Source organism: Heptranchias perlo, unplaced genomic scaffold, assembly GCF_035084215.1.
Source record: "Heptranchias perlo isolate sHepPer1 unplaced genomic scaffold, sHepPer1.hap1 HAP1_SCAFFOLD_44, whole genome shotgun sequence".
Taxonomy (NCBI): Eukaryota; Metazoa; Chordata; class Chondrichthyes; order Hexanchiformes; family Hexanchidae; genus Heptranchias; species Heptranchias perlo.
In genome coordinates, this window is record NW_027139453.1 from 11,237,384 (window position 1) to 11,261,120 (window position 23,737).

General features: G+C 43.0%; 1 long non-coding RNA gene across 1 annotated transcript; it reads right to left on the reverse strand.

Moving 5' to 3' along the window:
* Positions 1 to 17,804: 17,804 nt before the first annotated feature.
* LOC137312845 (uncharacterized) lies at positions 17,805 to 23,235 on the reverse strand. The gene is made up of 2 exons (XR_010960827.1): positions 20,737 to 23,235; positions 17,805 to 18,972 (listed from the first exon to the last, which is right to left on the reverse strand). It is a non-coding gene; the product is annotated as an uncharacterized lncRNA (long non-coding RNA).
* Between the last annotated feature and the right edge of the window lie 502 nt (positions 23,236 to 23,737).

Below are 23,737 nucleotides of genomic sequence, written 5' to 3' on the forward strand. Positions count from 1 at the left end.
ACATATTGTTGTTAAAATAAGTGATGTTTCAGGCCTACGTTACCCATTTTTGTTTACATTAGAGATGTTTCAGGTCTGTGTTATAACATTGTTGTATACATTAGAGATGTTTCAGACCTATGTAACCCATTGTTGTATGTATTAGTGATAATTCAGGCCGATGTTACATATTGTTGTTTGCATTAGAAATGTTTCAGGCCTATGTTACACATTGCTGCTTACATTAGAGATGTTTCAGCCCTATGTTACCGATTGTTGAATATATTAGAAAATTTCCAGGCCGATGTTGCACATTGTTGCAGAGGTTAGAGCTGTTTCGTTCCAGTGCCAGCTCTGAGAAAGACCTATCCAATTAGTCCCATTCCCCTGCTCTTTCGCCATAGCCTTGTACTTTTCCCTTGAAGTGTTCCCTTTGTTGATCTTTGTATCTTTCTCATTCGCCAGGATCTGTGCCATTTTTTGTCTTTGTGTATGCCCTTTCCTTATGTCTTATACTGTCCCTTACCTCTTTCGTTTTCCATGGCTGTTTTTTTTTTTTGCCAAGTAGAGTTCTTGCCCCTCAGGGGTATAAACCGATTCTGTACCACGTTAAATGTTTCTTTAAACATTTCCCACTGATCATCAGTCGTTTTACCCATTAACAGATTTGCTCAGTTTACTGTGGACAGTCTCTGTCTCATCCCATTGAAGTCGGCCTTGCCCGAGTCTAGAATCTTAGCAGCTGATTCGCTTTATTCTGTTTCAAACACTACAATGAACTCGATCATGTTATGATCACCATTGGATGGATGTTCACGCACAGTTAAGCCGTTAACTAAATCTGGTTCATTACTCATTACCAAATCTAGTATGGCTTGCCCCCTTGTTGCCTCTCGGACATACTGCTGTAGATAACTATCCCGGACACACTCAAGAAATTCACTACCTTTCTGACAGTTGTTAGTCTGCTTTTCCCAATCTATGTGAAGGTTGAAGTCCCCCATTAAGACCACAATGCCTTTCTTACAAGCTTGTCGAATCTCTGAATTTATACAATTTATCACTTCAGAGCTGCTGCCAGGGCTCCTGTATACAACTGCAATTATAGTCTTAGATCCTTTCCTATTTCTCAATTCAACCCATAAGGTCTCTGCTTACCTCTCGTTATATCCCCCTTTATCATTGAAGTGATTTCATCTCCAATCATTAATGCTACTCCTCCCCCTCTTCCATTTACCCGATCTCTCCTGCAGACCTTATAACCTGGTATAATTAGTTCCCAATCCTGGCCATCCTGCAGCCAAGTCTGAGTAATATCTATCATTTCATACCCTCCAATTTGAATTTGAACCTGTCGTTCATTTAATTCATTCCTTATACTCCGTGCATTTGTATATAGAAATCTTAGTTGGGCCACACACCCTAGCCTGACCTTCAGCTTTGATGCTGGGTTAATCGCCTTACGCCTTCTAGTTTTTATTTTATCTGTCGTGCCTAAAGTACACTTTCTTTCCGCTGCTCTATGCTTTTCCCTTTCACTTGTTCTTGAACAACTGTTTGTACTATTTGTATTGTAAATTACCCCTGGGTCTTCCCCTCTCTTGCTGCTCTCAACTTTATACCCTTCTGACTCCCCGCTTAGGTTCCCATCCCCCTGCCACTCTAATTTAAACATTTCCCAACAGCACTAGCAAACACCCACGCGGGGACATTGTTCCCGGTCCTGCTCGGGTGTAACCCGTCCAGTTTGTACAGGTCCCACCTTCCCCAGAACCGGTCCCAATGCCCCAGGAATCTAAATCCCTCCTTCCTACACCATCCCTGCAGCCACGCATTCATCGTGTCTATTCTCCTGTTCCTATACTCACTAGCACGTGGCACCGGTAGTAATCCTGAGATCAGTACCTTTGAAGTCCTGCTTTTTAATTTATCTCCTAACTCATTAAATTCACCTTGCAGGACCTCATCCCTTTTTTACCTATGTCGTTGGTACCAATATGGAGCACGACTACTGGCTGTTCACCCTCCCCCTCTAGAATGCCCTGCATCCGCTCCGTGACATCCTTGAGCCTAGCACCAGGGAGGCAACATACCATTCGGGAGTCACGTTTGCGGCAGCAGAATCGTCTGTCTGTTCCCCTTACAATTGAATCCCCTATCACTATAGCCCTGCCACTCTTCTTCCTCCCCTCCTGTGCAGCGGAGCTACCCGTGGTGCCCCGAACTTAGCTCTTGCTGCTTTCCCCTGATAAGCCATCTCCCCCAACAGTATCCAAAGCAAAATATCCATTTGAGAGGGAGATGGCCCCAGAGGACTCCTGCTCTACCTGCCTAGTCCTTTTACTCTGCCTGGCGGTCACCCATTGCCTTTCTGCCTGCGTAATCTTTACCTGCGGTGTGACCACCTCACTGAACGTGCTATCCTCGATAGTCTCAGCATCGCGGATGCTCCACACTGAATCCACCCGCAGCTCGAGCTCCGAAATACGGTTAGCCAGTAGCTGCAGCTGGACACACTTCCTGCACACATAGTCGCCAGGGACACTGGTAGTGTCCATGACTTCCCACATAGTGCAGGAGGAGCATATCACGTGTGTGAGCTGTCCTGCCATGATTGCCTTAGACTCTCAGACTCTCGTCCCGCTCTAGGTCTCTCCTGTTATACTGTGCTCACCTTTCGGACTCTCCTGCCTCATCTGTGACGTCGCACTGTAGTTTTCTCTTATTGCAGGTCTGCTGCTGCTTTTATTCCCTAATCTCAGTCTTCAACGCTCAGGTCCACTGCCGCTCTGTGGAAAAAATTAGGAAAAGCAAGGCAAAGCAGCACCTCCTTCCCCCACTTCACCGAACTCCCACACTTACCAAACTCTCAGCAGTTCACTGTTTTGTCCGCATACGGTTCTGTCGCACTGACAGGCCCCTGTATTTCTACAGTTTGTGACTCAGATGAGTCAGGCCTGCCCCACCTTCAGGTACCAGTTTAATCCAGCTAACCAATTAACTTCCGACAGCAGCTCTCTCTGCTGAAGCCTGGCAAAAACTTAAAAATGTAAAATTTAAAATTGAACTTAAACAGTTTAAAGCAATATACATTAGATTGTAAAGAGATTAACCCTTAAACTCCCACACATACCAAACTCTCAGCAGTTCACTATGTTGTCCGCACACCGTCCTGTTGCACTGATAGGCCCCAGTATTTCTACAGTTTGTGACTCAGGTGAGTCAGGCCTGCCCCACCTTCAGGTACCAGTTTAATCTAGCTCACCAATTAACTTCCTACAGCAGCTCTCTCTGCTGAAGCCTGAAACAAAGGAGAAAAATTTAACTTCAAAATTGAACTTAAACAGTTGATAGCAATTGAACTTGAACAGTTGAAAGCATTATGCACTAGATTTTAACGAGATTAACCCGAAAACTCCCACACTTACCAAACTCTCAGCAGTTCACTGTGTTGTCCGCACACCGTCCTGTCGCACTGATTGACCTGATTGAATTTTTTGAAGAGGTGACTAAAGTAATGGACATGGGAATGTCACTGGGTGTTATTTATATGGACTTCCAGAAGGCATTTGATAAGTTCCACGAAAGAGATTGTTAGCTAAGTTAGAAGCCCATGGAATCGAAGGAAAAGTACGGACTTGGTTAGGAAATTGGCTGAGCGAAAGGCGACAGAGAGTAGGGATAATGGGAAGGTACTCACATTAGCAGGATGTGACTAGTGGAGTCCAGCAGGGATCTGTCTTGGGGCCTCAATTATTCGCAATATTTATTGACGACTTAGATGAAGGCATAGAAAGTCTCGTATCTAAGTTTGTAATGACACAAAGATTGGTGGCATTGTAAGCAGTGTAGCTGAAAACATAAAATTACAAAGGGATATTGATAGATTAGGTGAATGGGCAAAACTGTGGCAAATGGAATTCAATGTAGACAAATGTGAGGTCATCCACTTTGGTCAAAAAAGGATAGAACAGGGTACTTTCTAAATGGTAAAAAGTTGAAAAATGTGGATATCCAAAGGGACTTATTGGTTCAGCTATATAGATCATTGAAGTGTCATGAACGGGTGCAGAAAATAATCAAGAAGGCGAATGGAATGCTGGCCTTTATATCTAGAGGACTAGAGTACAATGAGGCACAAGTTATGCTGCAGGTATACAAAACACTTGTTAGACCGCACCTGGCGTACTATGAGCAGTTCTGGGCACCGCACCTTCGGAAGGACATATTGGCCTTGGAGGTAATGCATCGTAGGTTTACTAGAATGATACCCGGATTTCAAGGGTTAAGTTACGATGAGAGATTACACAAATTGGGGTTGTATTCTCCAGAGTTTCGAAGGTGAAGGGGTGATCTGATCGAAGTTTATAAGAGATTAAGGGGAACGGATAGGATGGATAGAGACAAATTATTTCCGCTTGTTGAGGATTCGAGGAGCAGGGGGCACAGTCTAAAAAATAGAGCCAGACCATTCAGGAGCGAGATTAGAAAAAAATTCTACACACGAAGTGTGGTAGAAGTTTGGAACTCTCTTCCGCAAACGGCAATTGATACGAGCTCAATTGCTGCATTTAAATGTGAGATCGATAGGTTTTTGGCAACCTAAGGTGTGAAGGGATATGGGCCAAAGGCAGGTAAATGGAGCTAGATCACAGATCAGCCATGATCTTATCAAATGGCGGAGCAGGCATGAGGGGCTGAATTGCCTCCTCCTGTTCCTATGTTCCTATGTTCCTAACAAAGCGTCATGCTAGTCATCAGTTCAAGAGATCAGTAAAAGCTTCCTTAGAGTTGTACAAATCTATTTCAATGCAATGTCTGCACATAAACCAATTTATGTTGTTCTAACAAAGCTGTGTCGACGAATAGTTTTCAATGTTAATTTATCTCAACAAGCCCATCAGTTGTATAAATCTCTGTCTGGTACAAGAATTTTAGCCCAGAAACTACATTTGCTCAGATAGTGAACAACTAATGAGAAAACACGGTCACAACAGAAATAAGAAGATACCGAGAGGAGTAATGAAAAGCTTGGTCAAAGAGTAGGTTTAAGGAGGATGTAAAAGGAAGAGTGGGAGACGAAGCTGACTGAAGGCATGGCCACCAATGGTGGGACGGAGAGAGTGGAGGTCGGTTAAATGTAACAAGAATAACTTGTAGCGCCTTTAACATTGATAAAGATCACTAAGTGCTTTACAGGAGTATATATCGGACAAAAATGGACCCCCAGCCAATGGAGGAGATATTCGGAGGCGTGTCAAAAGCTTGGAGCATGAGATTGGTTTCTTGCAAGGTCTGAAAGGGGGAGACGGAGATGAAAGGTAGCGGGGCTTCGGGCGGGTATTTTGGAGCGTTGATATGGCTTAAGCCGCGTCTGCCAAAATTAGGGCAAATGAACTGCAGATGCACAAGCGGCCAAAGTTTGAAGAGCAATCGGAGGGGCTGGAGAGCTGGAGGAGATTACAGAGATTGGGAGGCGTGAGGCTCTTATGTATTTAAGGTCGAAGATAAGCCATGATATTATTGAATACGGAAGCAGGCTCGAGACGATGAATGGCCTCTTCCTGCTCCTATTTCTTCTGTTCCCATAGACGAAAGAAAAATTAAACTGCAGGCTCAGGAGACAGGAAACCATTGCATCCAATAAGGACTTGGATGATTGGTGACGGACATTGTGCGGGATAGGACACGGACAGCAGAGTTTTGGATGAGCTTAAGTTTGTGGAGAGGCCGGAGAGGAGATCAAAGACCAAAGACGTGACAAAGGCATGGCTGAGGGTTTTAGTAGCACATGAGCTCGACGGGTGGGATGTTATTACGGATGTCGAAGTAGGCTGTCTTTGGGATTGAGAGGATATGGAGTCAGAAGTTTCGCTTGTGATCGAATAGGACGCTGCAGTTATGAACAGTCAAGATCAGCCTCAGACTAAGGCCAGGCATGGGGTTGGAATCAATGACAACGATGTGGAGGTTGTGGGACCAAAGAGCATGATTCTCCAATTGTAACTGGAGGAAATCGTGGCTCATCTAAAACACGATGTCGGTCTGAAAAACACAAAGACATTGGAAGCGCCCAGAGAAGCCGAGGTTTTATAAGCGTACATCTGAAAACCAGTTTGTGACTGCGGACTATGTCACCAAATGGCAGCCTGTAGATGAGGAAAAGAAGGGAGCCATGGATTCAACCTTTTGAAACATCAGAGATAATCCGTGATAGGTTGTGAAGAGGAGCTTCTCCTGGCTGTGATCAGATAGATGAGTGGAACCAAGCGAGGGTAGTCCCGACAAAGGAGGACAGTGTCCATTCAATAAGGGGGTCAGGGGTAGGTTTGTTGTTGGTGTATGGGGAAATTTACAAGGCTCTGCGCTAAGTGTAGACAGCTCTTTCAAAAAGCCGGCATGAGGGATCGAATGGCCTTCTTCTCTGCTGTGGGCTATATGCTTCTTTGATATCATGTGTGGAGGAGGGGAGGGGGATAGGGAGTGGTGGGCCATGGAGGGATTTAACCCAACAATGAGAATTTTAAATTTAAGGCGATGGGGATCTCGGAGCCAAGGAAGATAATGTGAGAACAAGCAGGTCCTGGTGCGCGTCGGAAGCTACAGTTATGGTGTCTGCAGGAGGGCATTGGAGGAATGGTGTCTGGAGGGGACAGTGGCATGGATGGGGGGTTTCTATGGCAATGGGTAGAAGAAGGAATGGAGGCTGGTGAGGGCATCACGGGGCCTTTGTGATGGAGGTCAAATCTGGTCATGTGCTCAGCTCGGTATTAAACAGGGCCAATTTTCTTGCAGTTGTTAACCAATGAAGCATAAACAGGTAAATCTGCACTAAAATAGCGGAGAGAGGGATGCCAATGGGGTACGTTCAGTGTCTGTCCCCTAATATCACCCACAGTCATTTCTAGGCTGTGGTCCTCAACCTACCCTTTAATGACCTTGTGTCTGACATTCAAAGTTCATATTTTAACTGGGAAACTGCAGGAACAGGGTGAAACCGGTATTCTTGTGTCCCTGGATTCAGTTTAAACTGCAGAGTAATCGGTAACATTTATAAATGAATCGCCAGGAGTGAACATGTTCAATAAAATTTCAACTATAGAAAAACTGTAAATGAAGCCGCTCATTATTCTTGGATCAGTCCTGTATGAGTACAGTTTTTAACTTTATTCCTGAGAGAGGTCTGATTGAGATAATATCCTGGACTTTGAGATGTTTGTGTTCGATCCACCACATTATTCTTTTTTTTGATTCGTTCATCGGATTTGGGCGTCGCTGGCGAGGCCGGCATTTATTGCCCATCCCTAATTGCCCTTGAGAAGGTGCTGCTGATCTAATGTGTTTGATCAATTGACTGTAACTAATGGAAATGATCAGGAGTATAACCATGTCACTGGAGACTTATCCCCTGTATAAATCAGGGCTTTTTGGAACGGACCAGCTCAGAGTGCCTACCGGAGCTAAGGTTTCCAGGCCAACAGAAGTCAGTGCTTCTCGCAGAAATGCATTATCCAGTAACATATCAGGTACAGGACATTTACTATCCTGTTCTTGCAGTCGTTGGTGTTCCAGGTAAGCCGTTATTGGTGTTAACTCTGCTGCTATACTTGGCAAATTATTTTTTCTCCCTGCATGTTTTACACAGTGGCCTGTTCTGCTCCACTGGCTGAATGATGGAATGTATTAAGTCTCTGCTCTTTCTATCCTGTAGCAAATGCATTATAGCTGTAATTAAGTTTTTATGTCCAACCCTGGCCTTGCTTACGGGATTATTCTCTGTACTTACTCTATGTTGAGTAATGGAATGTCCTTAAATTCTAAACGTTCTCAATTGTCAATTTACATTATATCCGTGATGATATTTTTATATCCAGCCCTGGCATTGTTATTGGATTGTTCTCAGTACTTCATATATTGTCGAATGATGGTATGTCCTTAACACCGATATGTTCGATCATATAACAATTACCTGATATCTTTAATGACCTTTTTTATGTCCTTGGATTATCATTGGATTAGTCTATGTACTGAATGTATTGTTGGATAAAGGGATGCCCTTAGCTTCTAACCGTTCGGTCTTGTAGAAGTTACATATATTGTGTATCGAAACCTAGTATTGTTACTGGATTATTCTCTGTACTAAATGTACTGGAACCAGCTGTCTTTGTTCAGAGCTGATATCAGACCACCAGGAGCTGTTAACCGTTTCATGACGGGGAACCACCCTGTCCTGGAATATTTTTTCATCAATCTGTTTTCGGTGATTGATAATGAGACAGCCCAGGGTCTCAGTGTTACAAGGAGGCAGCACAAAGTCCTCCTGCCCCTAAAACATGCTACGGTTTAACTAGCATTTCAATGTATTTAGAATCACTGTTATGATACAAAGATGGGAGGGAAAGTAGAGAGTGAGGAGGACATAAAAAACCTGCAAGGGGATATAGACAGGCTGGGTGAGTGGGCGGAGATTTGGCAGATGCAATATAATATTGGAAAATGTGAGGTTATGCACTTTGGCAGGAAAAATCAGAGAGCAAGTTATTTTCTTAATGGCGAGAGACTGGAAATTACTGCAGTACAAAGGGATCTGGGGGTCCTAGTGCAAGAAAATCAAAAAGTTGGTATGCAGGTGCAGCAGGTGATCAAGAAAGCCAACGGAATGTTGGCTTTTATTGCTAGGGGGATAGAATATAAAAACAAGGAGGTATTGCTGCAGTTATATAAGGTATTGGTGAGACCGCACCTGGAATACTGCATACAGTTTTGGTCTCCATACTTAAGAAAATACATACTTGCTCTCGAGGCAGTACAAAGAAGGTTCACTCGGTTAATCCCGGGGATGAGGGGGCGGACATATGAGGAGAGGTTGAGTAGATTGGGACTCTACTCATTGGAGTTCAGAAGAATGAGAGGCGATCTTATTGAAACATATAAGATTGTGAAGGGTCTTGATCGGGTGGATGCAGTAAGGATGTTCCCAAAGATGGGTGAAACTAGAACTAGGGGGCATAATCTTAGAATAAGGGGCTGCTCTTTCAAAACTGAGATGAGGAGAAACTTCTTCACTCAGAGGGTGGTAGGTCTGTGGAATTTGCTGCCCCAGGAAGCTGTGAAAGCTACATCATTAGATAAATTTAAAACAGAAATAGACAGTTTCCTAGAAGTAAAGGGAATTAGGGGTTATGGGGAGCGGGCAGGAAATTGGACATGAAGCTGAGTTCGGATCGGTCAATGCCCTGTGGGTGGCGGAGAGGGCCCAGGGGCTATGTGGCCGGGTCCTGCTCCGACTTCTTGTGTTCTTTAGATTTGTGGTTGGGATCAGATCAGCCATGATCTTATTGAATGGCGGAGCAGGCTCGAGGGGCCGATTGGCCTACTCCTGCTCCAATTTCTTATGTTCTTATGTTCTTATGTAATATTATTTCATCATGTGTGTATCTGATGCCACTTTCGATGTCTGGCAACTGAACTGAGTTTGCTTCTGATTCTTTCACCTCTCCTTCTCTGCTGCACTGTGGATGAATTTACTGACAGTCATTGTAAAATGCAATGTTTGTTGTTATGTTGTGTCGGTTTGCATTGTTAGAATCAGGAGGCCATTTATCTGTGGATTATTAGTATAATGTTGCCGTTTTGTTAATTGAACAATCGCGCCATCTATCGCTTTTCTTCATAATTGCAGGTGAAGGAATCTCAATTATTTTGAGACCTGTCTGGAAGAGGTATTCGATTTTGCTTATTCTATGATTTGCAGATGAAGTAAACTGTTAGGTGAAATAAGCAGACGTTGCTGAAAGTATCAGCAGATCAGGCAGCATCTGACGAGAAAGAGACAGAGTTAACCCTTCGGGTTGATGATCTTTCCTCAGAACGGGAAGTTTAAAATGTAACAGTTTTTAAGCAAGTACAGAGCCCGACAAAGTGGGGAGGAAGGCAGGTGGGGGTTGGGTGGGTTGGGGGGGGGGGGAAGAACAAAGGGGAAGATCTGTGATGGGGTGGAAGGTGGGAGTGATTAAATGACAAAATGATGCAAGATAAATAGGGTGGCAATGGGACAAATAAATAAATAAAAGATTGGTCTCGAGGAACTGTAAATGGCAAAAGCAGAACCATTACCAGCACCTACAGTCCGAAAAAATGAGAGCAGTGTTTATGATCTGAAGTAATTGAAATCACTGTTGAGTCCGGAAGGTTGTAAAGTAACTAATGGAAAGATGAGCTGCTGTTCATCGAGCTTCCGCTGAGTTTCATTGGAACAGTGTAAGGGGCCGAGGGCACCGGGGACAGATAGGCAGTGGGATGGAGAATTAAAATGGCAAGCGACCAGAAGATGACGGTCAGGCAAAGCGGTTACCCAATCTGTGTTTAGTCTCCCCGACGTCGAGGTGCGAAGTCTTGGCAGTGTATGTGAACAGGTGGAGAGGTGAATGATATGTAGATACAGTGAACTGTGCCTTGGAGACTTTAGCATTTAACAAACTGACACTGAGAATAGGATCGGTGGAACACGTGGATGGTGAAATGAATGCTGTTTCCGATGATAGGATTTAATCGGGAATGAAAATCCACTTGAGAAAGAGATGAGATTGAATGTTAGAGAGGGTGACTGAGATAGAAGGCGATAGGCTGTGGTGTGAATAATTCATCAGAATGAATTGCTGAAACGTCCACTACAATTAATCATAGAAAATTTGATTGAAGTTATTAATATGATGTGGTCAGATTGAGTGAGCTTTTATTGAGGGATTCGCTGCTCTTTTATATCCCTGTCAGGTCCTCAATCTGTTTTGTGAATTCTCCTTGTTTCCCAAATTAAATCTAAACAAAATTAAACCTTACTTAAACAGTAGAATCAGTCATTTCTCGATCGTTAGAAATGATTTGAATATTCTATCTTTAAAGCTCGGCTGAATTCAATAAAGAACGAGGCTGGTTTAATTCACATTTTCAGTTTAATTTTTATAGAATGTACAAAGTAAATTTGATGATCACATTTTATCGCCTGACACCAATAACCACAGAAAAGAACTGTTGAATTTATGAGTTGGATTGTGTTAGTGGGACATATAGATTAGATTTCCTCTAACACTCTGCTCCAGTCTCTCCCTGTGAATCCCAGCCTCTCCTCCCACTGTATTGAATCATCTGTCTCCTCATTGATTGCTTCAGTTGATCCGCTTTCTCAAACTATCTGCTCCGGACTCCCCTTCAGCTACTCATGTCCATTTCCTTATCTCCCTCCGAATGTCACTCACTGGCTCCGTCTCCACCTGATTTACCCGTTTAGTGCCAGCCCCTGTCGACTCTCTTAACACTGGGCAACAAATCAACAGCATCTCCCCCTGTCCCCTCGCCTTCCCGACGCTTCGCTCTCTTTCCCCGTTTGTCAGGAGCCCAAATCCGGCTTTAATCCGCTGGATTCCAGCTCGGTAACGCCACGTCTCCTTTCCAAACCGGAACTGCGCCCTCACTCAGCCATTCCAATGCATCAGATGCTCATTTTACTCACTTTCTTTATCGATCTCCCAATTCATTATTGATCATTGTGTTGAAAAACAATTCTCTGTCCGAAACCGCTGCCCAGGTCAATGAATCACTTTCCACCGTTCGATGCAGCAACAAAGCTGGAAATTTCACGCCAGATCCTCTCAAAGTGCTGCTGTGGCTCCAGGTCTGATCAGTAATTTCTCTGCTTCCTTTTCTCTCTCTTACAGTTAACTTGGTGGCGATTGTGGTCCTGTCCGGAGGAAAGTGCGGTCTATCCAAATGCATCAGTCGCTACCTGATGGGAATGGCAGTGGCCGATCTCCTGGTCGTTATCACTGATCCGATATTGAGATGGATCGGTCAGATTTATCTCCCACGGTGATTCTTGGACATTACTCCCGTGTGTAGTTTTATTATCTTCTTGCGTTATGCAACCGCTGTTGTTTCAGTCTGGCTCACAGTCGCTTTCACCTTTGATCGATTTGTGGCCATTTGTTGCGAGGAGCTGAAAACTAAATATTGCACCGAGAAAACAGCGACTGTGGTTCTGGGAACAGTGAGTGTGCTGGGCTGTTTGGAGAGTCTCCCCTGGTACTGTACACTTAAACCTTACTATATCATTGATAATGTTCCCTATTTTTGTGTGATAACACGGAGCTTCCGTACATCCCCCGCATGGTCCGCATTTGACTTGCTTCACCTTATATTAACCCCGTGTGTCCCGTTCTGTCTGATTTTGCTGCTCAATGTTCTGACGGTCAGACGTATTTCAGTGGCCAGTCGAGCCCGCAGTGGACTCCGGGGCCACAGCAATGGGGAGAATCACAAGGATGCAGAGATGGAGAACCGAAAGAAATCCATCATTATACTCTTCAGCATATCGGGCAGTTTTATATTGTTATGGGTAACACAGGTTATATTTTACATTTTTGCGCGAATTATAAACATTCAGTCTTATAACTCTGCCACTGACCCTGTTTATATCGCAGAACACACAGCAAAGATGCTGCAGCTTTTCAGTTCCTGCACAAACACGTGTATTTATGTCCTGACCCAGACTAAATTCAGAGAGGAGCTGAAGAACGCGGTGAAATATCCATTCCATCTAATTGTCACATTAGTGAGATCATGGAAGGAGCTGATGGGTTTCAAGCATTGGAACCAATTCCCATTTTATAATCCACCCCAACACTTCTCAGGGGACGGAAAGTGCATTTTATATCAGCAGCACAGAGCCATGACATGATCTTAAATCGGATTCTGAGATTATATTTTATTGAGGCGGGGCTTGCTTTACAAACAACACTTGAATGGTTGGTCAAAATGGCCGCACTAAAGATCTCAGCTGGACTTCAACGAAATGGCTGCCCCGCAAAATTGGCAAACCTGGCAATCAAAATAGCTCCCTTGGGCCTGATCAGAATGGATGCCGTCCACATAAATGGAGAGAGAGAGAGAGGGACAGAAAGACAGGCAGAAGAAAAGACAGGGATAGAGAGAGGCGGACATACAGATCGAGGGAGAGAGAGGTCGAGAAAGATGGTCAGACAGAGGGAGAGAGAGAGAAAGAGACAGCGAGAGAGACACAGGCAGAGGGCGAGAGGGAGAGAGACAGAAAGATAGTTGGAGATAGAGATCAAGGCAAAGAGGGACCACATCAATGAAGTCCCTCCTCCTTTGTACCATTTCAGTAAATATCCTCTGCACCATCTCCAGGGCTTTGACATCCTTCCTGAAGTGCAGTGCCCAGAATTGGACGCAATACTCCAGCTGACACGTAATCACTGATTTACAACGGTTCAGCATATATTCCTTGCTTTTATGCATTATGACTCCATTTGTCAAGGCAATGAACCGGTATGCTTTTTGTCACACTTATTAATCTGTCCTGCCACGTTCAAAGATTTGTGCACTTAAACCCGCAGTCCATTCTATTCCTGCATATCATTTAAAATTGTGCCATTTAGTTTATGTTGCACCTCCTCACCCTTTCATCCAAACTGCATCACTTCACAATTCCCTGCCCATTACACCCGTCTGTCTATGTCTTGCTGAGATCTGCTACTATACTGTAACTACATTGTGTAGAACTATCCCTGTAAGATTTGCAATGCTGCTTCCGGAGAGCGAGTGTGTGTCTGTGGTGTGTGTGCGTGTGTGTGTGTTTGTGCATGTGTTTGTGTGTGTGAGAGAGAGAACATAGAAAGAGAGGGAGGTGTGGAAAGGAGGAGGTACAGTTGCACAGGAAGATACAAATGAAGGCAGACAGAAATGGAGATTGAAAGAATGGCAGACTCAAAGTCAGAAACAGATATAGAGTTAAAGACAGAAAGAGATCAGGGGAGAGAAAGATAGAAATGAAACGGTAGGAAAAGGAAAATAATAAGACAGTGATTGAGGAGGAGAAAAGAAAAGATGAAGAAAAAAACACATGAGAGGCGATTAGAAAGACATGAAGACGGATAGAGATATAGTCAGAGAAATAAACAGAGATAGTCAAACAAAAGACAGAAAAGGAAAAGAAAGTAGGAAAGAAACAGGGAGAAGGCAAGAAATGGGCCAAAGGTAAGAAGTGATATGGACAGGGACAAAAATAAAAATCGGAAGTAGGACACGGATGGAGAATACAAGGACAATAGAAACGTAATGATAAAAAGACACCGAAAATGAAGACAGGTGCACATAAAGGGGTGGGAGTGTGTGTGAGGGAGACATATAGAAATAAAGAGGGGCAGAGACACGGTTGGGCAGAGATGGAGAGAAATAAATAGAGAGTTATTCAGACAGAAGAGAAAAATAAAGGGAGAAAGAAAGCAGGTAAATCAACATATGTCGAAAGAGAGAGAGAGAGAGAGAGAGAGAGAGAGAGAGTGCAAACATGGATGGAACGAGAGAGAGAGACACTGACGAAGAATTATAAAGTGACAGCAGCAGGGTGGTTAATAGACAGAAGAAGTCAAACCAAATCAATTACAGACTGAGGGATAGGCAGAGCACGAGAGTTTCAGACATAATAAGACGGTAAGAGGAAGAGAAAAAGAGGAATGGGAAGCAAGAAGAACAGAAAACAGGAGAGAGGAGGAGAAATACAAAGATTAAAGCCGAGATAGAAAGACATGGAAGAAAATACAGAAACAAATGCAAAGGAAAGAGTGAGAAACAAACAGATTGAAACAAAGACATGTGAAAATGGGAGCGGGAAGAAACAAATAGAGAGAAAGAAAATGTCAAAGTAGATACACAGGGAGAAATAAAGAGTGAGATAGACAGGGGCAAATAGAAAGGGACAGGAGGAAGCGGAGACAGAGGTGAAAGAGTAAATGACAGATGAAGTCAGAGAGAGAGAGACAACGAGCGAGAGGGACAGGGAGGCGGTCGTAATAAAAAGACATAGGAGGCAGAGAGAGAAGACAGGCAGCGTCGTACAGACACAGAGAGAGGCAACCATCAGTATTTTCACTTTCGTTCTGGGATTAATCTAAGATCGACATTTGATTTCCAAACGGTTATGCATTTTGGGAATTCAGAATGTATCGTTTTATTATTGTTGAAGCGATTCTCAATCAGGCATAAACCCAAGATGATGTTAACATTCGAATGTCAATTTTCCCAATGTATTAATAATAAATTATTGTTTTCTCTGAAAGCCGTTGTTTGTGCCTGAAGCTCTTTACGGAAAAAAGCCCATTAAATTAAAAATAAAAAAAAAACACGTGGAGATAAAAAATCATTGCCCCAAATTAAAGTGTAAAATCACATTGCAGCTTTTTGCTCCTCCCTCGTTTTGGTGGAGAATGAGTCATCCCAATTTTTCACATCATAATGTTTTTGATTCTTAACAAGAAATCTTAATTTTGATATCCTGAGATATCTTATTTTGTAATTAAGGATCAGGAGATGGAGAATACAATTTTCAGGCATTCTGTGATTTTTAGAAAAGCAATCGAACTGATTTGACTTCAAATGGCAGCTAAGACACTGCTAATTGAAGCTGAAAGTAAAGCTTTAATGTACAGATATGGCGACTTTAAAGAGGAATTTGAGACTTGGAAAGACTCTTTCCACAAATTGACAACAGAAGCGAAACATGGGCCCAACTCCAACGTAGAATATGTTGAGGCTCCAGTAGAAATTTTGACTAACAAAAAAAAGGCTCTGGTCGAAGGAATTGCTAAATGGGGAGCGCTTTGAGATTTTATGAAGCGGTTATTAATATCCCAGAGAATAGACCACGAATCGTTACCAGATGAAAAGGAGAAATTGGAAAAGGGAAATTGCTGGTTTAACAGTAGAAGTGTTTTCTCCACTACCATAGCAACACCTGCTGATCAGAGTAATAATGAATCTTTAACGTTCACTGTATTAAGAGTATTGGGACCTGTCTAGGAGATATAGACAAATCAAGAACACATTAGGTTCCAAATGAAAAGTTACATGAATCCAGGACAAAGGGCGAGAAACATTTGTCCGAGTGCTGCAAGTTGAATAATTAAATACAATAGTTAGAAATACGGTTATGCTCTGAATCATTTATGGGGCAAACAGTCCGTATTTCAGAAGCAGAGAATAGTGACTCAGAGAAAAAAAGCATTTGTTCTTCTGGAAGCCATAGTGATAGATCTCTGCCCATATCTCCTTCTCGTTTCCGGGATCAGAAAAGAAATAAGCGTACAGAATAAGTTGTGGTAATCCATGGGGTTAAGCATAGGAAGAGTGTAAGCACATTAACAGTAATGAATAAAATAATGGCACTAATAAGTGACAAGTCCGAGAGGACCAGATGATGGCCATCCCCGGGACTGAAAGGAAGTAATTGAGAATATTGCAGATGCCTTAACTGTGATCTTGCAAAGTTCTCTCCATTCAGGAACCGTTCCTTTAGATTGGAAAATTGCACATTGCACTCCGCTGTTTAAGAAAGGTGAGCGAGGGAAACCTGGGAATGATAGACCAGTTAGCCTAACATCTGTTGTCAGGAAATGACTAGAGTCTCTAATTAAGGATGGAGCTACTAAATATCTTTAAAATTTCCAGCTGATCCGAGAGAGACAGCAGAGATTTGTAAAGGATAGGTCATGCCTGACGAACCTGATTGAATTTTTGAAATTGTGACTAAAGTGTTGAACAGGGGAATGTCGATGGATGTTGTTTATATAGTCTTCGAGAAGGCATTCGATAAAGTCCCTCATAAGAGACTGTTGGCTAAAGTTAAAGCCCATGGAATTGAGGGCAAATTATTGACCCTGTTAGGGAATTGGCTGAGCGGCAGGAGACAGCGAGTAGGGATAACGGATAGTTTATCAAATTGGCAGGATGTGAGGAGTGGTTTCCCGCGGGGACCTTTGTTGGGACCTCAACTGCTCACTGTATTTATTAACGAATTAGATGACGGGATAGAGAGCCACATATCCAAGTTTGCTGATGACACAAAGCATTGTAAGCAACGTAAATGGAAGTATAAAGTAATAAAGATATTAGTAGATTAAATGATTGGGCAAAACAGTTGCAAATGGGTTTCAATGTAGGCAAACGTCAGGTCATCCACTTTGGAACGAAACAGGATAGATCAGAATATTTTATAAATGATAAAAAGCTCGAAACAGTGGAGGTACAAATATACTTCGGGATCCTTGTACATCGATCATTAAAATGTCATGGTCAGGTACAGAAAATAATCGAATAGGCGAATGAAATGTTGGCCTTTATATCTAGAGGACCAGAATACAAGGGGGTAGAAGTTATACTGCAGCTATACAAAGGCTTGGTTCGACCACACCTGGAGTTCTGTCTTCAGTCCTGGACACTGCACCTTAGGATGGATATATTGACGTTGGATGAAGTGCAGTGTAGATTTAAAAAATGATAGCTGGACTACAAGGGTTACATTTCGAGGAGAGATTACACAAACTAGAGTTGTATTCCCTGGAATTTAAAAGATTAAGTGGTGATTTGATCGTAGATTTCAAGACATCATGGGGAACTGATAGGTTAGATAGAGAGAACCTATTTCTGATGGTTGTTGAGTCTGGGAATAGGGGACACAGCCTAAAAATAGAGAAAGAACTTTCAGGAGTGAAGTTCAGAAGCATTTCTACTCGCAAAGGGTGATAGAAGTTTGGAACTCTCTTCCACAAACTGCAGTTGATGCGATCTCTATTGTTCATTTTAAATCTGAGATTGGTCGATTTTTGTGAACCAAAGGAATTAAGGGATATTGGGCTAACGGGGCTATTTGGATTTCGGTCACAGATCAGCCACGATCTCATTTAATGGCCATGATGTGGAGATGCCTGTGATGGACTGGGGTTGACAATTCTAAACAATTTTGCAACAACAAGTTATAGTCCAACAATTTTATTTGAAATTCACAAGCTTTCGGAGGCTTCCTCCTTCCTCAGGAATGTTGTGGAAATGAAATCCTCGAATCCTTCGCATTTATAAATCACAGAACAATACCTGGTGATGACAGACAGTCTTTCCAACTGCCCGTTGCCAAGGCAATCACAGTGTGAAGACAGAGAGGTGTTACATACAAGGCCACCAAATATACAAACAACCAAAAAAAAAACAGAGAGAGAGGCAGAAACATAGAGACATCCAGAAGGAAGAGAAAGACAGCAAATGTCCCGTTACATTAAAAACAGATAACATTTGTTCGCTGGTGGGGATACGTGTAGCGTGACATGAACCCAAGATCCCGGTTGAGGCCGTCCTCATGGGTGCGGAACTGGGCTATCAATTTCTGCTCGACGATTTTGCGTTGTCGTGTGCCTCGAAGGCCGCCTTGGAGTATGCTTACCCGAAGGTCGGTTGCTGAATGTCCTTGACTGCTGAAGTGTTCCCCGACTTTGAATGGCGGAAGAGGCTCGAAGGTCTAATTGGCCCACTTCTGTCCCTATGTTTCTATTGGCACTTCAACCAACTACACCACGCAGCGAAATGACGCTCTCACAATCTCGTTGAGCTGCAGTCTTTACAGGTCTCTCTGGTTGTGTTTATCTGTGATTCTCCACCTGTTGTTTCTGAATGAATGAATTCGTCAGTTTGTGTTTCTTTGTTAGTGAGCGGGAGAATTTTCGAAATGTTTTGAAGATTTCCCAGTAAATCATTCACACAGAGTTCTCCCGAACTTTGTACGAGTGCATTAATGTGAGGATCACATACATCGTTCCCCAAACTCGTCCGCTAAAGTTTTAAAGGCGACTGTGTTTATTGTGAGGCGGTTCGATTTATCCAGACACACATCTGGTATAAAGGTAACGGTGCCCCCGACGTGATTTTAACGTGCAGCCTCCAGATCTGAATGTGCTACCTTATTGCCTCGAGGTCGTTGATGGTCAGTTCTCCCTTCCTGGCTATGGAGATATTTGAGGCACCGTTTCATAAATACTAGCTTTGTGATATATAAAGACTTTCAAATCTCCACCAGCTCCTGCAGGGTGTGATCCAGCCTTGGGAAGTAGAATTCCTTCTCAGCGCCCATATCGTGCTCGTTTCAGCCGCCTTCTGTAGTGAATAGGAATAAAAGAATGCAATGGAGAAAATAACGAGACTAAAGACACACAAATCTCCATGTGGTTTCCAACCCAGGGTATTAAAAGAAACAGACGAGCGCATTGTAGATGCTTTAATCATGAACTTCTACATCTCTCTTGATTCAGGAAGTTTCGTCTTGGATTGGAAAATTGCCAATGTCACTCCATTATTTAGGAATGGTGAGAGAGATAAACTAGGAAATTATAGTCTATTTGTCTACCACCTGTTATGGGGAAGTTAATTGAATCTGTTAGTAGAGACAGATTGACTGAACATTTGGACGAACATGAACTGATCAGAGACAGTAAGCGTGACGTTTTAAAGGGTATGTCATGTTTAACGAATCTAGTTGAATCGTTTGAGTATATAACCAACGTGGTAAATAAGGGAGTGTCTGTTGATGTTATTTATATCGCATTCCAGAAGGCATTCGTTAGAGTTCCTCAAAAGAGACTGTTAACAAAAATGAGAGTGCATGTAATTGGAAGGAAACTATTGACAGGGATAGCGAATTGGTTAAGGTGTACATGATATAGAGTAAGGATAATGAGTGTGCTTCAATTGGCAGGATGTGACTAGAGGTGGCACCCACAGATTTGAGAGGGGGCCACAGCTTTTCACTATATTTATAAATAACTTAGATGAAGGAATGGAGAGCTAGACATCCAAGTTTGCTGACGATGCCAAATCAGGTGGTACAGTAAATAGTGTAGATAGGAGCAGAAATCTGCAAAAGGATATTGGTAGATAATTACGTGGAAAAAACTGTTTTGGATGGAGTTCAACGTGGAGAAGTATGAGGTCATCCACTTCGGAACTAAGATTGATAGATCGGAATATTTTCTAAATGACGAGAAGCTAGGTACTGTGGATGAGCAGAGGGAATTGGGGGTCCGAGTACAGAAATCATTAAAACCTGGAGGACAGGTACAAAAGATAATAAAAAAGACTAATGGAATGTTGGCCTCTTTCTCAAGGGGTTAAAAGATAAAGGGGTGTAAGTGATGTTAAAGTTATATAAAACTCTGGATAGACCACATCTCGAGTACTGTGTTCAGTTCTGGACACCGCAAATCAGGATGGACATACTGACCTTCGAAGGGGTGCAGAGCAGTTTCACCAAAATATTACTGGGGCTAATAGGGTTAAATTTTGAGGACAGAATCCACATACGATGCTTGCATTCCCTTAAATATTGTGGTGTTTAAGATGATTAAAGGAGTTGATCGTGTAGACAGAGAGAAAATATTTCCTCTGGTGGGAGAGTCAAGAACAAGGGGGCATAACCTTTAAATTAGAGCCAGGCATTTCAGGGTTCATGTCAAGAAATTGTTCTTCACACAGAGAGGACTAGAAATCTGAAAAACTCTGCCCCAAAAAGCTATTGAGGCTGGGCCAATTGAACATTTCAAGACTGAGATTGAGAGATTTTTGTTAGGCAAGCGTACGAAGGGTTCGGGAACCAAGGTTGTAGATTGAGTTAAGACACAGGCCAGCCATGATCCAATAAAATGATGGAACAGGCTCGAGGGGCTGAATCACCTCCTTCCGCTCCTACGTTGCTGTAAACATTAGAGTTAGGGTTTGCGTTAGGGTGACCCTAACCCATTCACACACACCCATTCTTCAATATAAACCTCACACTCATTCATACCCATACTTCATTTATAAACGTCATACTCAAATGTATACTCCGATATTTTATAAAGCAAAAGCACAGTCATATCCACATACCCAGTTTAAAACTTCCCCAGGTCCTGTTTGGAGCTCTCACGAAAGTCTGCACACTGAACGGTTCACTGTTTTCCAGACGCTGTCCGCATTGCTTTGTTTTGGATTTGCTGCCTTCCGCTGACGGCAGGCGATTAATTCGAGCGCGATATCGCCCCTAGCGGCGAATGTTTCTTCTGACGGATGTCTCCGTCTCCAGGAGCTGGACGGGATTGGAAAGCTCTTGTGTCGCACGAAGTGCCTGAAGAGCCCATAGAAACTTGAACGTCATCAGTGCGCTGCCTGCAGCCTGAGGTTCAATAATAGCGTGTCTGGCATCAACTTAAAGGCGCTGTGTTCGAAATAGGTTGGGGGTCACAGTTTGTTTTTGGAGGAAACTGAACCGAAATCATTCAAGATGGCAGATTTTCTTTGCTGCATCATAATAAACAATATCTTGCTATAAATTTGTCTCATTAGTTCCCCAGTGTCAGAAGGAGAATTCTCTGATCTCCTCATTTATTTCGTATAAGAAACAAACACAAACAGACGTCTTAAATCAGAATCAACTCACACATTGACGCAGATCAACAGAGCGAGAGACACTGGCAGTATCGGGAAACCTGCGGGAAATAGGCAAGAGAAGCGATGAGGATACTCCTCAAACCAACGTTCTCTGCTGTGCGGTAGCTCATCGATCTCAGTGATTTGGCGCCGTGGTTTAGCTGGTCAAAGCCCTTGTTTAATAAATAGGACATCCTGGATTCGCTTTATCGCGGGGCCTTTTTATTACCTCAGTGATATTGACTCATTGGGAATTTAAGGAAAAAATATCCAAGGGCGCGATTTGTATTAGTTCGGGAGCCAACAAGGTAAAGATTCTGGAATTACTGTGTGTAAGCGCCCCTTCATTGTACAACAGGCATCTCATAGAATGTGTCCAGAACACATTTCACCGATACTGCTCTGAAGGGCTGATTTTACAAACTTCTTTCCTTACAACCAGCAACCCATCTCCTACTCAAGGGTGCGAAGCGAAACTGGTTTCAAAGCCGTTTTCGATGTTCAGCTTTTATCCGCAACGTGCAATTGGTAGAAACTCTTTTACAACACATCTTAGTATCAATGAGAATGTCAGGCACATGACGTTTGGCATGGAACCGCCTCTCACAATAAATACAAAGGATAATCGATTACAAAGTGAAAAAGCCAATCCAATCTCTCAGTCTCTCTCTCTAGGTCACGTTCTCTATGAGTGGACATAAACCAGCAGAAGATGACAGAACAGTTTAGTTTGTTTCATTTTCCTTCTGGTGAGTACAGTTGAAGAGAATGATCGCTGTGTTCTGCTGGACAAATAACCGGAATGAGCAGTGTATCTGGTTCCGACGGTACCCAGTGAACCATCCACGTGTATATCTGATATTTACACTGATAGCTTCCTCCCGCACTAATTACCGGAAGCTTTTGTGTCACGGTTCAACCACACTGATGAAGTCCAGAAACACAAAGAATGGTAAACGCCTCCTGATCATGTCAAATAGAGATGAAAGAAGTTTGCAGGTTTAGAGAATCATAGAATGATACGTTCTTACAGAACAGAACAAGGCCCTTCGTCCAGTCGGGCCCGTGCCGGTTCTTTGAAAGAACTGTCCAATTTAATCCCACTTCCCAGCTTTTTCCACATTGTCCTGCAAATTAGTCCTGTTCAAGTACATGTCCAATTGCCTTTTGAAAGGTCCTATCGAGCCTGATAGGAACTTTCAGGTAATGCGTTCCAGATCTTCATAACCCTCCGTGTGAAAAAATCTCTTCATTTCCCCTCTAGTTCGTTGGCCAATTATTTTACATCTATTACCTCTGGTTACCGACCCACTTGCCAAAGTGAACACTTTCTCCCTACTTGCTCTATCAAAACCCCTCATTATTTTGAATACCTCTATAGGTATCCCATAACATTCTCTGCTCTAATGAGAACAATCCTAGCTTCTCCAAGCTCTCCACATAACTGAAGTCCCTCATCGCTGGTATCATCCTGGAAAACCTCGACTGTGCCCTCTCCAAGACCTTGACATCCTTCCTAAAGAGTGGTGTCCAGAATTGCACGCAATACTCCAGCTGAGGCCTAACCGGTGTATAATAAATGTTTAGCAAAACTTTCTTGCATTCATACTCTATGCCTCCATTAATAAAGCCCAGGATCCCATATGTTTTTACAGCCTTCTCAACTTGTCTTGCCACCTTCAAAGATGTGTGCACATATACCCCCAGATCTTTCTGTTCCTGCTCGCCCTTTAAAATTGTACGATTTCATTTATATTGCCTCTCCTCATACTTCCAGCAAATGTATCACTGCACTTCTCTGCGTTAAATTACATCTGCCATGGGTCTAACCATGTCACTAGTCTCTCTGTGTCCCCCTGAAGACTGTTACTATTCGCCACATTGTTTACCACGTTTCTGAGTTTCGTGTCTGCTGAAAGCTTTAAATTATATACTGTTTACCTAAGTTCAGGTCATTAACACACACCAGTCCTAGATCATACTGTGTCACTGTCTGTTTAATCGTGGTGTCCTGTCGTTCCGGATCATTCTGTATCTGTTGAAAATGGGTCTGCCGTCAGTGCCGAATCATTCTGTGTCTATGTCTGTTTAAAATGGGTCTGCCGTCAATGCCGGATCATTCTGTGTCTATGTCTGTTTAAATGGGATGTGCACTCAATCCCGCATCATTCTGTGTCGATGTCTATTTAAAAGGAGTGTGCAGTCAATACCGGATCATTTTGTGTCGATGTCTTTTAAAAAGGTGCGTTCTCAGTCCCAGATCATTTTATGTTTGTATCCATTTGAAAGGGATGTGCAGTCAGTCCCGAATCATTCAGTGTCTGTTTAACGTTGGAAGAGCGATCAGGCTGGAAAATACTCTAGGGCACAGGGAGCAAGCAGGAGCGAGGGGTTCGATACAGGCTTCATGTGGGGAGAATACTGTAGTTGGAGTTGATGGGTTAAATGCTCTGTTCGCCTA